The sequence below is a fragment of the Saccopteryx bilineata genome, chromosome 3 (assembly GCF_036850765.1).
Source record: "Saccopteryx bilineata isolate mSacBil1 chromosome 3, mSacBil1_pri_phased_curated, whole genome shotgun sequence".
Lineage (NCBI taxonomy): Eukaryota > Metazoa > Chordata > Mammalia > Chiroptera > Emballonuridae > Saccopteryx > Saccopteryx bilineata.
Window position 1 is genome coordinate 64,911,637 of NC_089492.1, and position 14,032 is coordinate 64,925,668.

Genomic DNA, 14,032 nt, shown 5'->3' on the forward strand with positions numbered 1-14,032 from the left:
TGTTTTATAGGCGTACTAGCTTTATTGCAGACCACATATTTTTTTTTACAAATGGGAAGCAAGACCTTTTACCATCAAAAAGGTTACAACTGGCTTTATTGCCGGTATTCTGGAATCCATTCTGCAGTATCTCCGAGGTATGCCTGCACTACTCTTGTTTCTCTCAATTATATACTGTATCTTGAACTTGGGCTGCAAAACACCAGGCTTAGTGCTGAAGAAGACAGACTAATGATCCTGTGGCCAGAAAGAATACATATGAAAGCATAAAATTAAACAATTACATCAGTAAGACACATTATTTCTCCTTTAAAAATTGAACATCTAAGAAATTGATAGAAAAACCAGTGCAAAATAAATTTGCCTCAAAGAAACATGGTATGAAAATTTAAACCTAGCAATACAAATTGTGATTGTACTTTGTGGGCAGCTGTGTTAGGCTTGCTACTGGTTTACCGGCTGCAAGCCCTTTGCCTATTTAGCTCGTGGCAGCACTGTGTATGTCCCCTTCATAAGGGGGAGTGAGGTGCTTGCACTCAGGGGGATTGCGGATGCTCAGATTGCCTGCCCGCCACTGTGAGGGCCCATTTTGCTGCTTGTTTGCCTGAGAGGCGGTTTCCCCTGCCTGTGTGCTTGTACACTGTTGTGAGACTTTATTAAAGAGAATGGCCCAACCCTTTCCGGCTCCACAGTTTTCCTACCTTCTGCCGGAATCCGATGTGGACCTGCCTGGCCTTGGCCACTGGCATTACATACTTACTTTACCAAAGGATTTCTCTCTATGTCTGTTTTTGCTGAATACTTTATAGAGATTTAAAGTGTGTAGAACCCCAAGTGCCTATTGTTTCTTTTGTCAAGTTGTGGCTTGGGCTTCAGCCTGCCATCACAGACTTTTGGGTGAATAATGATACTTCTACAACCTAATTTTGCAACATGGGCAGCCACTTCCACCAGGCTATTGCCTACAACTGGGTGGGCAGCTGGAGGAACCATCATTACTGAAAGGTGTAGAGGAGGGTGTGAAGATTGATTCTAATTTATTTAAATGGAATCATATAATATGTATTCAATACTTCTTTTTGGCTTCTTTCATTTAGCATACTAATTTTGAGATTCATCCATGCTGTTGTAACAACATTTACTTCATTTTTACTGCCAAGTAGTATTTTCATACATGAATATACCATAATTGTATATCCATTGCCCCATTCATGGACATTTGGAGTATTTCCAGTGTTTGGCTATTACAAATAAAGCTGCTGTGTATATTCATACATAAAGTCTTTGTATGAACATGTGCTTTTAATTGTGTTGCTATTGAATAAATCCCCAGGAATGGAATGGCATGGTAGGTGTATGTTTAACTTTGTAAGAAACTGTCAAACTGTTTTGTTTTGTTTTTAGAGAGAGAGACAAAGACAGAGACAGGAAGGGAGAGAGATGAGAAGCATCACCTCATAGTTGCAGTACCTTAGTTGTTCATTGATTGCTTTCTCATATGTGCTTTGACTGGGGGGCTCCAGCTGAGCCAGTGACCCCCTGTTCAAGCTAACGACCTTGCGCTCAAGCCAGCGACCTTTGAGCTCAAGCCTTGGAGTCATAGACTTTGGAGTCATGTCTATGATCCCACTGTCCAGCCAGATGAGCCACCATTCAAGCCAGAAACCTTGGGTTTTCGAACCTGGGTCCTCAGTGTCCCAAGCAGACACTTTGTCCACTGTGCCACTGCCTGGTCAGGCTAAGTCACTTCTTGAGATTGTTCTTCCTATAGAAAACTTAATGTGTACTACTTTAAGCTTTGTGCTTATTAGTAAAGGGATTTTTGGAATTTAGAATTCCCTTTCTCTGCAAGTTTATAATTTTTAAAGCTACTTAAGAAAGTCAACATAGAAACTCATGGTTGCCTGATAACCTTTATTTTGTCAGTAACTTCCCATTGTACTTAAAAAATATTCACTTGCTGCCTGACCAAGCGGTGGTACAGTGGATAGAATGTCGACCTGGGACGCTGAGAACCCAGGTTCGAAACCCTGAGGTCACCAGCTTGAGCACAGGGGTTGCTGGCTTGAGCCCAAGGTCACAGGCTTGAACAAGGGGTCACTGGCTCAGCTGAAGTCCCCAGTCAAAGCACATATGAGAAAGCAATTACAATGAACAACTAAAGTGTGGCAACAACAAGTTGATGCTTCTCATCTCTCTCCCTTCCTGTCTGTTTGCCCTGTTTCTCTGTCTTGCTTAAAAAATAAAAATATTCACTTGCATATACAGTTAACTGACTTTTGATAAGGGAGCCAAGACCATTTAATGGGGGAAAGGACAATCTTTTCAACAGATAATGTTTGGAAAACTGGATATCCACACGTGAAAGAATAGAGCTGGTGTCTTCCCTTATATATAAAAATTAACTCAAAATAGGTTAAAGACCCAAAACTATAAAACTCCTAGAAGGAACATAGGGAAATATCTTCATCACATTGGATTTGGCAATGATTTATTGGCTTTGATACCAAGAACACAGGCAATAAAAGAAAAATAAACAAATTGGATTCAACAAGATTAAGAACTTTCTGTACATCAAAAATCACTCTCAAGAAAGTGCGCAGACAATCCATAGAATGGGAGAAAATATTGCAAAGCATATATCTGATAAGGGATTAATATCTAGAATATATGAAGAACTCTTACAACTCAACAATGGAAAAAAAAAACCCAGTTCAAAACTGGAGAAAGAACACGAATAGACGTTTCTCCAAAGAAGATCTACAAATGGCCATTAAATAAGCACTTGAAAAAGTGTACAATATAACTAGCCATTATGGAAATATAAATCAAAACTACAATGAGATACCACTTCACACCCATTAGGATGACTATTATCAAAAAACTCAACAAAATAATGGTTGGCAAGGATGTGGAGAAATTGGAACCCATATACTACTGCTGATGAGAATGTAAAATGGTACAGCTACTCTACCACTCTGGCCCCAGGCACAGAGGATAACTCAGTTGGACCCAGTGTCAGCCTCAGGCGCTGAGGATAGCTCAGTTGATTTGAGCATCAGCCCCAGACCATGGGGGGGAGGGGCTGCCAGATGGATCCTGGTCAGGACGCATATGGGAGTCTGTCTCTCTATCTTCCTTCCTCTCACTTAAAAAAAAAATTATTAAAGTAGTAGTACATTTTCTCTTACAATAGCAAAAATAGACCACTTCTAAGATTTGCTATTTCAGCCCTGGCTGGCATAATGAAGAGTGTTTGGTACTCCAGCAACAAGCACATCCCAGGGGGGTTACTGGTCTCCAGGTTGCTGGACTGAGTTAATGCTGCCAGTTGTAAACACCACTGAAACTACGTCAAGGGAAAAGTTTCATGGTTTAAATCTCATATAACAGTTTATCAAATATAACTTTAAAAAATAACCATTCTTTGATAAAATAACAAGGATTACCTTAGAAAGTTTATTCTGTAGGTAGACATACATCTGGATTCAGGGCATGTAAGAGATTTTTTTTTCTTATAAGCTGTCAGTATTTATACTCTATACTTACACATGTAAATCTCATTAGTAAATTAATACATTTGACCCTCAGTCCTTTTTCATATTTAGTGAATGACTTGGAGAACTTCCTAGTTCCCCTAAATGTTTGCAGCAGAAAATGAGGTTGGAACTGGAAGGAAGTTGGCTATAATAATCATATGCTTGTGCTTTCCCGTGCTCAAGAGTAAGCATGTCAAAATAGAGTTAATGCAAGACAAATATAAATGACCCTAGTCATAAATGCATGACTTTATATAGAACATTCTTTTACCTCAGGCAAGATTATTTTTAAACATAATATTGACATTAAGATAATCATAGCATTTATACCTCTCGTCAAGGTTAAAGTTCTAGATCCGTGAAAAATACATTAAATTGTCAGAAAATACGGCATTGATCTGAATGAAAGTTGATTCTTCAACACTTGAAGTACATGAACTTTACTGAGATAATTTTGGTGAAAATTACCTAAATTACTTATGATTTCTGCCCGGATCTAAAATAATGAGTGACTTTAATTGTCAAAGTGAGACACTGGGGTTTTCCTTTTCTGTATAAAAAATTTAACTTGTATGTTAAGAGTAAGCCTTGCAAGCAACTACTTATATCCTATGACAAAATCTGAATCTAATAGAATGTTATTAAAATTATTCAAGGTGACCAGTGGGACCTGAGGGGAAGTCTATGAGGGGACTTCAGGAAAAGTTCCCTTCTTTGATGAAAATACACATATGGGAAGAAACAACTCTTCTTTCCTAGATATTACTTACCATCTATGAAAGAATTCCTGGCATCACTGAGGCCATCTTGTTAAATGAGGGGAGCTTGCCAAGGATGGCAAAGTAGAAAGGAAGATAAACCAAGTGACTTAAAGACATTAAATAGTGAACAAATTAACCAACCAGGGAACCACTCCAGCTTAGGCTTCTTGTTATGTCAAATAATGTACTTTCTTACTGTTTAAAAATATATATATTTAAGAATGTTTACAGACAGAGTTAAGAATGTGGAAGTAATTTAAAATTTCAAACTGAGGTTAAATTATGATGTTGTAACCAAAAAGCCTGTCAATAGATGACTGGATAAAGAAGATGTGGCACATATACACTATGGAATACTACTCAGCCATAAGAAATGATGACATTGGAACATTTACAGCAAAATGGTGGGATCTTGATAACATTATACAAAGTGAAATAAGTAAATCAGAAAAAAACAGGAACTGCATTATTCCATACATAGGTGGGACATAAAAGTGAAACTAAGAGACATTGATAACAGTGTGGTGGTTACGGGGGAAGGGGGAAGAGGGAGAGGGAAAGGGGGAGGGGGAGGGGCACAAAGAAAACTAGATAGAAGGTGACAGAGGACAATCTGACTTTGGGTGATGGGTATGCAACATAATTGAACAACAAGATAACCTGGACTTGTTATCTTTGAATATATGTATCCTGATTTATTGATGTCACCCCATTAAAAATAAAATTATTTTAAAAAATTAAAAAAAAAAGAAATTATGATGTTGTTTGTACCATAGGGATGATCTAATAAAAATCATGTCCTGAAATGAACACCGTTAAACTTCAACACAGTGTGGGTTCTGAATATTTCTTCTGCAATATCTTGTACATATGCATGAGAGTTTCTTGACATTGCAATGGTATTCTGGCAAACAGGATAAAAAATAAAACCCAAACCCTGATTTGTGGCATTAGCACATTTCCATGGTGTAAATACTCCCATCATGGCTGATTTCAAGCTACTATTTAACAACTGGTTCACAAAATACCTGAATAGTTTAATAATACAACTGGCTCTCATCACATGCTCTTGTCTCTAGTGACTGAATTGCTTCTAGGTTGAAGGAATGAAGGATAAATTCATCTTCATATTTAATATAGTCAAACTGCTTTCCAAGTGGTGGTACCACGTCCTTGTCAAAACTTGCTCTTTTCAGAATTTAAACATTTTTGGCAGTCTGATAAATATAAAATGATATTTACTGCTATGTTAATTTGCATTTGCCATGAGGATGAAAAGATAATTTTGCATATGCTTTCTTTTTCTCTTAAAATTATTTTCGTGTTTTTAATCATTTGGGTTTTCTATTTTGGAAATCATAGCTTCACCCAATTTTTTATTGGAGTATTTGTAATTTTAAAAATTGACTTATGGTATTTCTTTACATATTCTGGATGCTAATCTTTAGTCAAGCAATAGTTACATGCATTCATTACAAATAACTTTTCCCAGTGTGTTTTATTTTTCATTATATTTATAGTGTTTTATGTTGTTTGGAATTCTATACCTTTTCTCTGCTTACCAGTAGTTCCCCAAATCCCAACACTTCTCCATTTCTGTGGAAGGTTTCTAGCTAAAGCCAAATTTTAATGTGCTTTAAAAAATTAGGGATGACGGCCCTGGCCAGTTGGCTCAGCGGTAGAGCATCGGCCTAGCGTGCGGAGGACCCGGGTTCGATTCCTGGCCAGGGCACACAGGAGAAGCGCACATTTGCTTCTCCACCCCTCCGCCGCGCTTTCCTCTCTGTCTCTCCCTTCCCCTCCCGCAGCCAAGGCTCCATTGGAGCAAAGATGGCCCGGGCGCTGGGGATGGCTCTGTGGCCTCTGCCTCAGGCACTAGAGTGGCTCTGGTCACAACATGGCGACGCCCAGGATGGGCAGAGAATCGCCCCCTGGTGGGCAGAGCATCGCCTCTGGTGGGTGTGCCAGGTGGATCCCAGTCGGGCACATGCGGGAGTCTGTCTGACTGTCTCTCCCTGTTTCCAGCTTCAGAAAAATGAAAAAAAAAAAAATTGGGGATGACATCAGAGAAATGGTGCCATAAGGAGCAATACCGATAAATCTCCCCCAAAATATAACAAGATCTTCAACCAGAGACAGAAAAATTTATCCTTGGAGCCTCCAGAAGTTCCACACTAAAAGCGAAGGTATGATTGAGCGAAAAATTGACTAAATATATAATAAACCCCAAAGGAAATAAGGAGGAAGAAACACTCCGCCTTCCTCACTAACCTAAATAAGGGCTGCTTTCACTGGGAACTGAGAGTATAGGAACTAAGGCGGGCATAGGGTGTGAATAGAACCAGACTGCGGCACAAACGTCCAAACCAGGCTGTGGCACAGACATCCAAGGTGAGGAAGCTAATGCTCTCACCAAACCCAGACAAAGAAAGGCACTTGGGACAGCCATCCGCCCTGATCTCCTGGTCGGGGCGCGCAGATAATGGGCAAGAGATTCCTCGTAGAGCCCCGGGAGTGGGAGCCAGTGTTACAGGACAGAAGGGCAGAGTCAGAGGCCTTTCTGTGGGCTGAAACCAGAGTCTTGAGGTTGCCCCTGCGCCCCAAAAAGCAGCACACAGGGAGTGAGTGGGAGCGAAATTTCCTACGCTGGAACTTTTCCGTGCGGGCGGGGCGCCTCACCGAGAGTAAGAGGCGGCTGGCCGGATATCCTAGTCAGCGAGCGCAGATAGTGGGTGAGAGATTCCCCCGGGAGTGGGTGCACGTGTTCCCAGACAGAGGGGCAGAGTCAGAGGTCTTTGTGTGGGCCGAATCCCTACCTGATTATACTAGCGGCTCTGACTGATTGAGCCTTACCCAGAGCCCTGCGCTGAGTGGGGATTTGCCAGCTCTTTGAGCCTCTTTCTCTCCAGGCAAAGGCAGCAGCAACCCCATACCTGGATCATGAGGCTACTAATTCAGGAAGGAAAGACTAGGAGAGAGGCTCCGGGAATACGGACTCTCTCATTGGCGGAGCCTGCAAATGCTAATGAGCCTCGACAGCCAACGAGACTAAAGCCCAATATATGACATCGCCATAGAGACTTATCAACTGCAAACCTCTACCTAAGTGTGCCACAGGGGCAGAACCCGGGGTACAGAGTCACCATCCAGGAAGAGGGAGAGAAAAGAAAAAGCAAGAAGCCTGACCTGTGGTGGCGCAGTGGATAAAGCATCGACCTGGAAATGCTGAGGTTGCCGGTTCGAAACCCTGGGCTTGCCTGGTCAAGGCACATATGGGAGTTGATGCTTCCAGCTCCTCCCCCTTCTCTCTCTCTGTCTCTCCCTCTCCTCTCTAAAATGAACAAATAAAAAAAATTAAAAAAAAAAAAAGAAAAAGCAAGAAGATAACCTCTCAAAATCAAGAATAATCCACAGACTTTATAACCTATCCCATTTTATTATATTTGTTCATTTGTTTCTCTTATCTTATTTTCTTCCTCTTTCAATTTGATCGTTTAATTCTCTGCCGGTCTTACTCTCTCCTCTCCTTGGACTACACTACCCATAAGTGTTACATCTCCCATTATCTTTTCTTTCTTCTTCCTTTCTCTCTATGAGGGTTGCACTCCAAAACCCTTAACTCTCTCTCTCTCTCTCTCTCTCTCTCTTTCTTCTTTTTTCTTCTTTTTGTGTTTTCCTCTTTCCTTTTTTTCCCTCCCTCTATATTAGTTTCTTCTTTTCTCCTTTACTTTTCCTCTCATTCAATCCTCAATCACGAACAAATTACTTTATCTGGGACTCAAATTTTTCTTTGTGGCACTTTGGGGGTTTTTTACTTTGCTTTTTTACTCACTAGCAGTGCTCCGAACCCTGGCTCTCCCATTTATCTAGTTCTTGCTCCACTAAATACAAAAGTAATTTTTTAATATTTTCCGCTTTTCCTGTTTCCCTCTTTTCCTCTCATCATATCTCTTAGTCAACCATCACCTAAAAGCAAATCATTTTATTCTTGACCCAAATATTTTCCTTTTTTGCATTTTGTGGGTCCATACCCCCTTTTTTGCCCCTGAATCACTTCTCCCCAACTCAGGCCCTCCATTATAGGTAGTTTTTGTTCTATTTAGCACAATATAATTCACAGTTCACCACAAGATTTTCTCAAGAAGGAGGGGAGAGGAGAGGAGAGGAAAAAAGAGGGGGATAATAATTTTTTAAAATTTATTTTTTATTTTTTTAAACTTTTTATTCTTTATTAATTCTCATTAATACTATCAACAAAACCACCCTCAGATGCCATTAAGGAAAAAGAAATCGAATATCATGGATACAAAAGACAGAGAGGTAGCACAGATAGATGAGGAAAAATCTATGGAGAAAAAACTTAATATATTTGAAACCTTGGAGCTAAATGACAGAGAATTTAAAATAGAAATCCGGCCTGACCTGTGGTGGCGCAGTAGATAAAGTGTCGACCTGGAAATGCTGAGGTCGCCAGTTTGAAACCTTGGGCTTGCCTGGTCAAGGCAAATATGGGAGTTGATGCTTCCAGCTCCTCCCCCCTTATCTCTCTCCTCTCCCTTTCTGTCTCTCCTCTTTAAAAATGAATCAATAAAATAAAAATTAAAATAAAATAAAATAAAATAGAAATCCTAAAAATACTCCAAGATATACAAGAAAACACAGAAGGCAATTTAGGGAGCTCAGAAAACAACTCAATGAACACAAAGAATATATTACCAAGAAAATTGAAACTATAAAAACAAATCAAACAGATGAAAACCTCAATTCACAAGCTTAAAAACGAGGCAACAAGCTTAGCTAATAGAACTGGCCAGATAGAAGGTAGGATTAGTGAAATAGAAGACAAGCAACTTGAGGCACAACAGAGAGAAGAAGAAAGAGACTCAAAAATTTAAAAAAATGAGAAGGCCCTACAGGAATTGTCTGACTCCATCAAAAAGAATAACATAAGAATAATAGGTATATCAGAGGGAGAAGAGAGAGAAAATGGAACAGAGAACATATTCAAACAAATAATAGATGAGAACTGCCCAAGCCTGTGAAAAAACTAAAGCCTCAAATTCAAGAAGCAAACAGAACTCCGAGTTTTCTTAACCCCAACAAACCTACTCCAAGGCACATCATAATGAAATTAGCACAAACCAATGACAAAGAAAAAATTCTCAAGGCAACCAGGGAAAAGAAGAATAGAACATATAAAGGAAGGCCCATCAGATTTCTCAACAGAAACTCTACAAGCTACAAGAAGAGAGTGGACCCCAATATTTAAAGTCCTGAAAGAGAGGAACTTTCAGCCATGAATACTATACCCATCAAAGCAATCCTTCAAATATAAAGGAGAAATAAAAACATTCACAGATACAGCAAAGATGAGGGAATTTATCATCAGAAAACCCTCACTCCAGGAATTACTAAAGGGGGTTTTCCAACCAGATACAAAGAACAAAACAAAACAAAACCAAAAGTTAAAGCTCCACCAAGAAAACAATAAAATCAAATTTAAACTGTGACAACAAAAACAAAAAAAGGGGGAGAGGACGAAAATTAACAGTAGCAAAGGACAATGGAGTACAGAAGTACTCACAAGATAGTGCACTACAATGAACAGAGTAGGAACACTTTTCATTACTTAATGGCAACCGCCATTGAAAAAACCACCACAGAAGCACATGATTTAAAAAAGATAGCAACAGAGGAAAGATATATGGAATACAACCAAACAAAAACAAAAGGTAGAAAAACAAAAGAGAAGACTCAAACAAGACACAAAACTAACAGAAAGCAATGTATAAGATGGTAATAGGGAACTCACAAGTGTCAATAATTACACTAAATGTAAACGCATTAAACTCACCAATAAAAAGGCACAGAGTAGCAGAATGGATTTTAAAAAGAAAATACGGCCCTGGCCGGTTGGCTCAGCGGTAGCACGTTGGCCTGGCATGCAGGAGTCCCGGGTTTGATTCCTGGCCAGGGCACTCAGGAGAGGCGCCCTATTGCTTCTCCACGCCTACCCCTCTCCTTCCTCTCTGTCTCTCTCTTCCCTTCCTGCAGCGAGGCTCCATTGGAGCAAAGATGGCCCGGGCGCTGGGGATGGCTCTGTGGCCTCTGCCTCAGGCGCTAGAATGGCTCTGGATGCAACAGAGAGATTCCCAAGAGGGGCAGAGCATCGCCCCCTTGTGGGCATGCCGGGTGGATCCCAGTCAGGCACATGCGGGAGTCTGTCTGACTGCCTCCCTGTTTCCAGCTTTGGAAAAATGAAAAAAAAAAAAGAAAAAAGAAAATCCAACTGTATGCTGCCTACAAGAAACTAATCTAAGCAACAAGGATAAAAACGAATTCAAAGTGAAAGGCTGGAAAACAATACTCCAAGCAAATAACATCAAAAAAAAAAAAAAAAAAAAAGCAGGCGTAGCAATACTCATATCTGATAATGCTGATTACAAGACAGCAAAAGTACTTAAAAGACAAAAATGGTCATTTCATAATGATTAAGGGGATGCTGAATCAAGAAGAGATAATAATTCTTAATATATATGCACCAAACAAAGGAGCACCAAAATATATAAGACAGCTACTTATTGACCTTAAAACAAAAACTGACAAAAATACAATCATAGTTGGAGACCTCAATACACCACTGACGGCCCTAGATCGGTCATCCAAACAGAGAATCAATAAAGATATATTGGCCTTAAACAAAACACTAGAGCATCTGCATATGATAGACATCTACAGGACATTTCATCCCGAAGTGACAGAGTATACATTTTTCTCCAGTGTACATGGATCATTCTCAAGAATTGACCATATGTTGGGCCACAAAAACAATATCAGCAAATTCAGAAAAATCAAAGTTGTACCAAGCATATTTTCTGATCATAAAGCCTTGAAACTAGAATTCAACTGCAAAAAAAAGCAAGAAAACCCCACAAAAATGTGGAAACTAAACAACATACTTTTAAAAAATGAATGGGTCAGCCTGACCTGTGGTGGCACAGTGGATAGAGTGTTGACCTGGAACACTGAGGTCACCGGTTCAAAACCCTGGGCTTGCCTGGTCAAGGCATATATGGAAGTTGATGCTTCCTGCTCCTCCCCCCTTTCTCTCTCTCTCTCTCTCTCTCTCTCTCTAAATCTCTCTCCTCTCTAAAATGAATAAATAAATAAAAATTTAAAAAGTGAATGGGACAGAAGAAATAAGCACAGAGATCAAAAGATATATACAGACAAATGAAAATGACAATACAATGACATATCAGAATCTCTGGGATGCAGCAAAAGCAGTGATAAGAGGGAAGTTCATATCACTTCAGGCTTATATGAACAAACAAGAGAGAGCCCAAGCGAACCACTTAACTTCACACCTTAAGGAACTGGAAAAAGAACAAAGACAACCCAAAACCAGCCGAAGAAAGGAGATAATAAATATCAGAGCAGAAATAAATGAAATAGAAAACAGAAAAACTATAGAAAAAATTAATAGAACAAGGAGCTGGTTCTTTGAAAAGATCAACAAAATTGACAAACCCTTGGCAAGACTTACCAAGGAAAAAAGAGAAAGAACTCATATAAACAAAATCCAAAATGAAAAAGGAGAAATCACCACGGACATCATAAATATACAAAGAATTATTGTAGAATACTATGAAAAACTTTATGCTACTAAATTCAACAATCTAGAATAAATGGATAAATTCCTAGAACAATACAACCTTCCTAGACTGAGTCAAGAAGCAGCAGAAAGCCTAAACAGACCAATTAGTAGGGAAGAAATAGAAAAATCTATAAAAACCTCCCCAAAAATAAAAGTCCAGGGCCAGAAGATTATACTAGCAAATTCTATCAAACATTCAATGAAGACTTGGTTCCTATTCTACTCAAAGTCTTCCAAAAAAATTGAAGAAGAAGCAATACTTCCAAACACATCTTATGAGGCCACCATAACCCTCATACCAAAACAGGGCAAGGACAGCACAAAAAAAGAAAACTACAGATCAATACCTCTAATGAATACAGATGCTAAAATACTAAACAAAATACTAGCAAATCGAATACAACAACATATTAAAAAAATAATACATCACGATCAAGTGGGATTCATCCCAGAATCTCAAGGATGGTTCAACATACGTAAAATGGTTAATGTAATACACCATATCAACAAAACAAAGAACAAAAACCACATGATCTTATCAATAGGTGCAGAAAAGGCATTCGATAAAATACAACACAATTTTATGTTTAAGGCTCTCAACAAAATGGGTATAGAAGGAAAATATCTCAACATGATAAAGGCCATATATGATAAACCATCAGCTAACATCATATTAAATGGCACAAAACTGAAGGCTTTCCCCCTTAAATCAGGAATAAGACAGGGTTGTCCACTCTCTCCACTCTTATTTAATGTGGTGCTAGAGGTTCCAGCCAGAGCAATCAGACAAGACAAAGAAATAAAAGGCATCCATATTGGAAAAGAAGAAATAAAGGTATCACTTTTTGCAGATGATATGATCCTATGCATCGAAAACCCCAAAGAATCTACAAAATGACTACTAGAAACAATAAGCCAATACAGTAAGGTCGCAGGATACAAAATTGACATATAAAAGTCCATAGCCTTTCTATATGCCAACAATGAAACATTTGAGAACGAACTCAAAAAAATAATCCCCTTCACGATTGCAACAACAAAAAAATACCTAGGAATAAACATAACAAAGAATGTAAAGGACTTATATAATGAAAACTACCATTGTTAAGGGAAATTGAAAAAGATACAATAAGATGGAAGAATATTCCTTGTTCTTGGATAAGAAGAATAAATATAATCAAGATGGCCATATTACCCAAAGCAATATACAAATTTAATGCAATTCCCATCAAAATTCCAATGACATTTTTTAAAGAAATGGAACAAAAAATCATCAGATTTATATGGAACTATAAAAAACCCCGAATAGCCAAAGCAATCCTAAAGTAAAAGAACGAAGCTGGGGGCATAACAATACCTGACTTCAAACTATATTATAGAGCCACGACAACCAAAACAGCATGGTATTGGCAGAAAAATAGACATTCAGATCAATGGAACAGCATAGAAAGTCCAGAAATAAAACCACATATATATGATCAAATAATTTTTGATAAAGGGGCCAACAACACACAATGGAAAAAAGAAAACCTCTTCAACAAATGGTGCTGGGAAAACTGGAAAGTCACATGCAAATGAATGAAACTCGACTACAGTTTGTCCCCTTGTACTAAAATTAATTCAAAATGGATCAAAGACCTAAATATAAGACCTAACAATAAAGTACATAGAAGAAGACATAGGTTCTAAACTCATGGACCTTGGTTTTAAAGAGCATTTTATGAATTTGACTCCAAAGGCAAGGGAAGTGAAGGCAAAAATAAATGAATGGGACTACATCAGACTAAGAAGTTTTTGCTCAGCAAGAGAAACTGACAACAAAATAAACAGACAGCCAACTAAATGGGAAATTATATTTTCAAACAACAGCTCAGATGAGGGCCTAATATCCAAAATATACAAAGAACTCATAAAACTCAACAACAAACAATCCAATAAAAAAATGGGAAGAGGACATGAACAGACACTTCTCTCAGGAAGAAATACAAATGGCCAACAGATATATGAAAAGATGTTCATCTTCATTAGTTATTAGAGAAATGCAAATCAAAACTGCAATGATATACCACCTCACA